The 8,907-nt window shown below is 50.0% G+C and overlaps 1 long non-coding RNA gene across 1 annotated transcript; it reads right to left on the minus strand.

Moving 5' to 3' along the window:
- Window positions 1-447: 447 nt before the first annotated feature.
- LOC308688099 lies at window positions 448-8,728 on the minus strand. Its single transcript, XR_014029828.1, has 3 exons — window positions 8,668-8,728; window positions 8,371-8,538; window positions 448-812 (listed from the first exon to the last, which is right to left on the minus strand). It is a non-coding gene; the product is annotated as an uncharacterized lncRNA (long non-coding RNA).
- Between the last annotated feature and the right edge of the window lie 179 nt (window positions 8,729-8,907).

Here is an 8,907-nt window from a genome sequence, read left to right on the forward strand (position 1 = left end):
TGGGAATTTTCTGAACAAACCTGAAATAAACACTTTTTTTTGAGCATCAGAAACAACATTTATGGATCTTTATGAATCATGTAAAATTTTAATGTTGATGTGAAATATGTCATTAAAATGTAACTTTGGCCAACAGTTTTTCAGGATATTTTGCCCTTCAAGCACATAGGAGTTGGTCTTGCATGAGCGACAAAGGGTTCCTGCCTGAAAGGGTTGCAAATAAACTAACTTTCCTTGAAAGGGACTTTGATTATGTTGTATCACCAAAAGGTGAAGTTCCAGTAACTAAAGTCGGCACTTAAAGAGAATTTAAGAATAACTTCACATCCATATTGTGATGCATTTTGTGAAGTGGATTATCAAACAAGTAAAAAAAAAAAAAAATAGTGGGACTTGTTGATTTGATTGTGAAAAGTTGGCATTGCAAGGACCCATGGGTACTAGTATTGACACTAGTAATTTATTGAATAAAGATGACTTCCAAATGTTAAATATTTAAAGTGAACTTAATATTTAAACAGTTATATTTCTACACAGAGCTTAAAAATGTTTAAGTGACAAATAATTACAAAAACTAATAAACAAGCTTTAGCTTTACCTATAAGCAAGTATAATCAACCAAGTCACAATGCATAAAGCAACAATATATTTCCATGATGACATTATTTGCCGGCCACAAGCCTTTGATTTCCACTGAATCCATTGTCATATTTTCCTGTTTCTTTTCAAAACACTCCTGTCAGGCTCCACCCACACAGTTACATGAAGACTGTAATGTTTTGGTGTGTGCCATTATCCAGCACAGCATATTCCTGTAAGAAATTTGACAAAATTAGATCCATTTCTCAAGTTTTGAAATGTTTAAACTGCACACTCATAGGGCCCTATCTTGCACCCAACACTGACGCATGTATTATTCCTATTTTGCACCCGCGCACAGCGGACTTTTCCCTCCACAGACGCACGTCGCTAAACTAGGAAATGCATTTGCGCTCCTGGGGTGGTTCAGCGCAAAGAGGAGGCGTGTTCCGGCGCAAACAATCCCTGGTGATATTTTGCAGGTTTAGAAAACAATTCCGCCACTGACCAGGAAAAACCTCGTCTAAAGCCAGTGGCGCGTTGCGCATGATATTCATATGCTATTTTAAGGGCGCATGCTCAGGCCATAATCAATGTACTTTGATTCTCTCATCTACACAGAAGCAGCAGTTTTCATTTTTGCAAATCGTACATTATTACAATAGATAGATAGATAGATAGTTTATTATAAAAGCATAAATCTAGCTTACACATTTACCCAAATTATACGCCTGTTTAACCGAAGTTAATTTGGGTGGGTTTCTCCATCCCCAATGTCACTTCTCTGTGTTTTACGGCCCTGGCGAGAACGTCGGTCTCCTCGGCTGTGAACCACTCCTGCCGCGCGCCTGGCAAATCCGCCGTTCCAATAGCAATCGCTATGGAAAAAGCGTGTCTGCTCTTAAAGGGAATGTGAGATGTCGCTCTGATTGGTTTATTTCACGTTACGCCCAAACCACATCTATGAATAATGAAGCTACTTCAGACCAACCCATTGTAGATTTGCGTTGGGCGCAAGAGTCATTTATCCCGCCAGTATAATAGCAACAGCGAGTTACTATCTTGAGGCCACGAGATACTATCTTGAGGCCACAAGATAGTTATAATTAATTTTTTTAACAAAATGGGACTAGGGGGGCTCCGTAGTTCTCTTACGAGAGATACTCTCGTACTGCGTAGAATACGCTAGGGGAAAATCCTTTTCCACGAGAATACTGAAGCCAAAAAAATTATCCTTTAATTTTGTATTAATGTAAAACGCGTTGCGGCAGCATACAGACATAGGCGAGGCAGCTCGCGCGCCTATTGGCTGGTCTGCTGGCAACTGCTTAAGCCTATCGAGCGAGACCTAGAGTGACGTCAGACCCAATGAGGGCGCTTCGCGCCCTCTGCGTCACGTCCCGCCGAAACGGGCGTGGCTTAGGTCTATAAATACCGCTCGCAGGCATTATTTCTCTGATTTTTCATCCTTCAGCGAAGCAACTCACATCGCTGGATCCAAGAAGAAGCCGCGCTGTTGAAGGAGCACCTCAGCGGGACGAGTCGAAGAAGCTGCTGGCCGCGCCGCCTTCATCGCCTTCCTGCTGCGCTATCCAGCGCCTATATCCTTTTCATTGCACTGTGTGTGTGTGTTCGCCGGCGCGACTCACACTATCTAAAAGAGCTGCGTCTTTTTCAAGATGCCTGCTTGTGGCTCGTGCAGAGCCGCACTCAGCGACGGGGACCGCCATGTCATCTGCGCTTCCTGCCTGGGTCAAGAACACGCAGCTCTCGCGCTCGCTGATGGCGGCTGCCATCACTGCGAGCTGTTGCCTTTAGCGACTCTGAGGACTCGCTTGGCACTGTTCACCGAGACTGCGCCCACACCTGCTGTTGTGCCGCGCCGTAAGAAGCGCCGCGCTCAGCGGATCCCGGAGCCCTCTCTCAGCCGTCAAAGCTCGCCGGTGCGCCCGCCTGCTTCTCCGGTTTCATCAGCTTCGCTCACGGACGGACAGCGGCCGCGGTCTGCCGCCGCTTCTGTCGATGACGCTGATGAGATCGACGCGCTGCTTCGAGAGGAGGATTCCTGCTCTCTCATAGCATCAGGCAGTGAGGATTGGGCGGGCTCTGAGGACCCCACCCCTCCTGCCCGTGCTTCTACGGGAAAGAGAGCGAGCATTGAGGCGGAGCTCATGCGCGTGCTCACTCAGGCCACGGCGAGCCTCGGCCTCGAGTGGATTACGCCTGAGCAGCCTGCTCATAACCGGCTGGACGGCTACTTCCTGCCTGGGGAGCGCGTTTCACCTGCATCCAAGCCAGCGCACTTTCTTCCTGAGCTTCATGAAGAAGTCGCTAAATCTTGGGACTCCCCTTTTTCGGCCAGGACTCGGTCCTCTGTCTCTTTGGCGTTCTCCGCTGTTGACGACGCAAAGAACAGAGGCTACCACTCCCTGCCGCCGGTTGAAGAGGCTATCGCAGCGCACTTATGCCCGCCCTCCGCTGGACGGCGTGCTAAGATGGCGCTGCCCTCAAAAGCCTGCCGCACGACGTCAACCCTGCTCCGCCGCGCTTTCTCCGCCGCCGGGCAGGCCGCGTCAGCGTTGCACACCATGGCCACGCTTCAGATATACCAGGCCGATCTCCTCCGCCAGCTGGACGAGAAAGGACCTGACGCAATCTGTGTGCCGGACTTGAGGAGCGCTACAGACCTCGCTCTTCGCGCCACCAAGTCAGCAGCACAGGCCATCGGACGGAGCATGGCCTCGCTCACCGTGTCTGAGAGACATCTGTGGCTTACGCTCTCTGACATGTCTGAGTCGGAGCGCACCGCGTTCCTCGACGCGCCGCTTTCCCCTGCCGGCCTCTTCGGAACCTCGGTCAAAGATTTCGCCGATAGGTTCGCTGAGGTGCAGAAAGCGACCCAGGCCATGAAGCACTTCCTCCCGAAGCGCTCCAGTTCTGCAGCAGGCCGTGCGAAACCGTCTGCTCAGAGCTCACAGCCTAAGCCTCCGCCCGCCGCCTCCTCTTCTCAACGCCGCCAAGCCCAGAGCTCGAGACCGCGCTCTCGCTCATCCGGCCGCCGCCCCGCCCCGCGTGGCCCGCGGCAGAAGGTTGTGTTGAAGCCAGAGGCCCCGAAATCATCCTAGCACGCCTAGGAAAGCGACGGTGTCCAAGTCCCGCTGCGGCCGGACTTCCACCAAAGCTTGCCGCTCGTCCAGTTCCAGGAAATGTGACTGGTCCAGCGTATTTAGCAGCCAACAAGCCGGTTCCATTACCCGCTTGCCTGCACACAAAAGCCGTTTTTACGGCTACCCAGATAAATCCCTTAAAGAGTGTATTTTCTGGTGTCCCGGCCACGGCCGACGGTGTTTCATGTGTAGAAAAAATGCCCGCTACTCAGCGCCCATTCCTACACACAAGCACAGCCCTTCACACAGGGCGCGCGCACATAAAATCGACTCAGATCGATTGCGCTTCAAATGTAGCAAAAGTGCCCACTACCCAGTGCCCACTAACGCTACTTCCCACATGTCTCACGGTCCCTGTGAATACAGGACCCGTATGCATATGCTCTGCTCACGCGAGCAATGCTGTAAAGGTGGTGTACGTGCCCGCCGCTCCGCGCCCACGCCCACACACAGACATGAAACTAGCCCAGCCCTCCTCCTCTCAGCTAAACACTGCGGAGGAGTCGAGCGCGGGCATTCTGCCCGCTGTTATCAGCGCGCCCCCTGCCTCAGATGTCATGAGCGCGACGCTTATGTCACAGCACACAAAAGCCGCTGTATCGCGAGCCGATCAGAGCGCGCTTCGCATCCGGCCCCTAGCTACTCGCGCACCTGCGTGGGAAAAGCTTCCCGGGGTTTCGAGATGGGTGCTGAACATCATAAAAGGAGGCTATTCGCTGCAGTTTCGCCGACGCCCTCGCCGCTTCATGGCGCGCGTCGAGACCACGGTAGAATCGAAAGTAGCCCATCTACTTCGAGCCGAGATTTTGAAACTGTTGAGCAAAGGGGCTATAGAACCCCTATCTCAAGCTCAAAGCGAGGGGGGGCTTTACAGCAGATACTTCCTGGTGCCCAAAAAAGACGGGGGTCTCAGACCCATACTAGATCTGCGGCAGTTGAACAGAGCGCTTATGAAGCGCCAGTTCAGGATGCTCACAACCAGAAAAATCCTCGCGCACGTCCGCCAGGGGGACTGGTTTGTGTCAATAGATCTAAAAGACGCGTATTTTCAAATACAGATAGCGTCACGTCACAGGCGATTTTTGAGATTCGCCTTCGAGGGCCAGGCATATCAGTACACAGTCCTGCCTTTCGGCTTGTCCCTGGCACCCCGTACATTTACGAAGTGCATGGACGCAGCGCTCGCACCCCTCAGATTACGGGGCATACGAGTGCTGAACTATCTGGACGACTGGCTGATTCTAGCCCAATCTCACTCAGAGCTCGTAGAGCACAGGACCATTTTACTCGATCACCTCGAGAATCTCGGTCTCGCAGTGAATTGGGAGAAGAGCTCACTTTTCCCCAGACAGATTATATCTTTTCTGGGAATAGAGCTGAACTCGCTGCTAATGACAGCACGCCTGTCATCTCAGCGCACACTAGACATTCGTCGCGCAGCCGGCGCGTTCCGCTGCGGCGCGATAGTCCCTCTCAAAGCCTTTCAAAGGATGCTCGGCCTGATGGCCTCAGCATCTTCAGTTCTCCAGTTGGGCCTTCTGCGCATGCGCCCACTGCAGTTCTGGCTCAGAAAGAGAGTACCACGCTCAGCGTGGGCCTCCGGTCAGCTTCGCGTCAAGGTCAATCGAGCATGCATTGCAGCTTTGAAACCTTGGGAGGCAAAAGACTGGTACCAATCAGGTGTAAGCCTGGGGACTTCCTCGAGAGTGATGGTGGTGTCCACGGACGCATCCACCTCGGGATGGGGAGCGCTGCTCGAGGGCAGACCGTTTTTTGGCCTATGGTCAAAGCGGGAGAAGCTCTTACATATCAACTGCCTCGAAATGTTGGCAGTGAGCAAAGCGCTCACGCGCTTTTGTCCCCTCATACAGGGGCACCACGTGCTAATACGTTCAGACAACGTCTCAGTGGTGTCCTACATAAATCGCCAGGGCGGCCTCAGGTCCCTGACTCTGTACAGGCTAACCAGGCGCCTCCTGATATGGGCCCGCAGCAACCTGCTCTCGCTGAGAGCAGCGCACGTGCCAGGGCTCCTAAACATAGGACCAGACAGACTGTCCAGGAACCAAGTTCCGACAGGAGAATGGTCTTTGCACCCACAGACAGTCCAGCTGCTGTGGAAGAAATTCGGCAGAGCGGAAGTAGACCTGTTCGCGTCTCAGGAAAACGCTCACTGTCCAGAATTTTTCTCGAAGAGCAAGGACGCGCTGACCCACGAGTGGCCTCGCCGTCCTCTCTACGCTTTTTCCCCCCGTCTCCCTCCTGACTCAGGTGATAGAACGGGTCAGGGAAGAAGGATGCTCAGTGCTGCTTGTAGCCCCACTTTGGATGAGCCAACCTTGGTTCCCAATCGCGATGCAGTTAGCAAGCACCGCCCCGTGGCCAGTGCCTCTGAGGAGGGATCTCCTCTCTCAAGCCAACGGCTCGATTTGGCATCCTCACCCAGAGCTGTGGTCCCTCCATGTGTGGGCCATCAACGGGTACCCGCTGACCTCCCACAGGGAGTGCTAAACACTATCACACAGGCCAGAGCTCCGTCTACGCGACGTCTCTATGCCTCAAAATGGTCAGTGTTCTCTAGCTGGTGCACAGCTCGTGGTGTGTCACCCCTGTATTGCGGTGTGACGGAGGTTCTTTCCTTCCTACAGGAGCTGTTGGATAAGGGCAGGTCCCCTTCCACGCTCAAAGTCTATGTAGCGGCCATAGCAGTGTTCTCTTCTACCACGCTCGGCCAGTCTATTGGAAGGAATGATTTAGTTATTCGCTTCCTTCGTGGAGCTAAGAGACTGAATCCTCCCAGACCTCCCACAGTCCCTATATGGGACCTTTCTACGGTACTGGAAGCCATGAAAGGTCATCCATTTGAGCCCTTGCAGGAGATTGATCTTAAACACCTGTCTTTCAAGACGGCGTTTCTTCTGGCTCTCGCTTCAGTGAAGCGCATAGGGGACTTACACGCGCTCTCAGTAAGCGCGACGTGCATGGAATTTGGGCCGAATGACTCTAGAGTTATACTCAAACCTAAGCACGGTTATGTTCCTAAATCCCTCAATACACCGTTCAGAGCACAGGTCATTTCCCTGTCTGCCCTGCCGGTCACTGAAGGAAATATGTACGAAAGCTCCCTTTGCCCAGTCAGGGCGTTAAGAGCTTATGTGTCTCGCTCGTCTGTTTTCAGACAGACGGAGCAGCTATTTGTTTCGTTCAGCGGACGTTCTAAGGGACAAGCCGCTTCGAAACAGACCCTATCCAGATGGGTAGTGGACGCGATAGCGCTAGCTTACACAACCAAGGGCATGCAGTGCCCGCTGGGTGTCAAAGCGCACTCCACGAGAAGCATGGCTTCATCGTGGGCATGGTCAAGTGGGATTGCCTTGCAAGATATTTGTATGGCGGCAGGCTGGGCCTCTCCGTCTACATTTATAAGGTTTTACAACCTAGAGGTTCCCGCACTACAGGCCAGACTACTGTCGGTCTAGTATGGCCAAAATCTCATAGCTGGCGCTGTCAGTTATGCAGCTATTGAGTATTGCAATCCTTGCTCTATGCTGCTATAAGGAAGATAGTGGCTAACCCCCCTTTCTTCCAGGATTCCCTGTGGGTCCCCTGGGTGATTATGTACTGTATGAACTCTGGGCTGTCGCCCTTGAGTCTATGGTATCAGATCCCAGCACGCACGGCGTTTTACAGTAGGTTCCCCTAGCGTATTCTACGCAGTACGAGAGTATCTCTCGTAAGAGAACGTACTCGGTTACTAACGTAACCTCGGTTCTCTCTAGAGAGAGGAACGAGTACTGCGTATCCTGCCGTGCCTGCACGCGCTCTGGTTGCTTCGACTGTGAAAAACCAGAGAAATAATGCCTGCGAGCGGTATTTATAGACCTAAGCCACGCCCGTTTCGGCGGGACGTGACGCAGAGGGCGCGAAGCGCCCTCATTGGGTCTGACGTCACTCTAGGTCTCGCTCGATAGGCTTAAGCAGTTGCCAGCAGACCAGCCAATAGGCGCGCGAGCTGCCTCGCCTATGTCTGTATGCTGCCGCAACGCGTTTTACATTAATACAAAATTAAAGGATAATTTTTTTGGCTTCAGTATTCTCGTGGAAAAGGATTTTCCCCTAGCGTATTCTACGCAGTACTCGTTCCTCTCTCTAGAGAGAACCGAGGTTACGTTAGTAACCGAGTACGTTATCACATAACTGTCTAAGTTATGTATTTCAGAAATGTAGCCTATTTTTTTATTTAAACAATGTAGAGCATTTAATGCAGATACAATGAGCTCATTGAAGTAATGAATACTACTGAAGAAATGATTATGACATTAAGAAAATATAGCATTGGTGCATGTTGACTCAGAGTTTGCTGAATCTGACTAGATTTTTCTCTAGCATGTAATGCACTTTAATATTTATTATGCTGTTAATCTGCTGTATTGAATGACAGAAAAGTGTGGAAGACATGTACTTTGTACAAGAGCCTATTTTTTTCTGCCTTTCATTTGAAACATAAACAACAATACTGATGATTAAGATTGAAAACATTCTAAATGAAGTAAGCTTCATACATGATAAAGCATAAAGTAAATACACACTTCAGTGATTACAAACTTTGCATCAATTCATTAACCTTTTACTTCCATTTTCACCAAGGCATCCATCTATAAAATTGTCCTTAATATACTTCAGTTATACGTCATGACACTCCTGTCAATCATTCAGGGCTCCTCCCACAAAGAGATGCATTAAGGATGTAATATTTACTGTGTCCAAAACACTACATCCTCTTCTTGTTAGGCTGAATAAGAAAGAAAGAAAGTAAAAACTTTAATACTGAACTATTTAAATAAAAGCATCAACAACATGTGTCAAGAGGAAAGGCTAATAGATTGGGTTTTGTCTCTATCTAGTGGGTATTCTTACTTACTGGAAGATTTTCATAAAGAGACGAGTCCAGTTCGGGTTTACAATCATCAAGTTGAGTAGCCTTTATGAATGAAGACAAAGTAAAAACAGGAGTGTGTTATTTATATTCCCATATATAGACATTTTCACAGTGACATTAATCCGTGTATCATTCGTTCAGTCGTTTTTTGATTTAATATTGAAAGTAGAAAAATGAGAAAAGCTTTTTATTTTTTTCCAAAAGGACGAAAAACAAGAATTC

This window comes from Scardinius erythrophthalmus, assembly GCF_964197995.2.
Source record: "Scardinius erythrophthalmus genome assembly, chromosome: 3".
NCBI classification, from domain to species: domain Eukaryota; kingdom Metazoa; phylum Chordata; class Actinopteri; order Cypriniformes; family Leuciscidae; genus Scardinius; species Scardinius erythrophthalmus.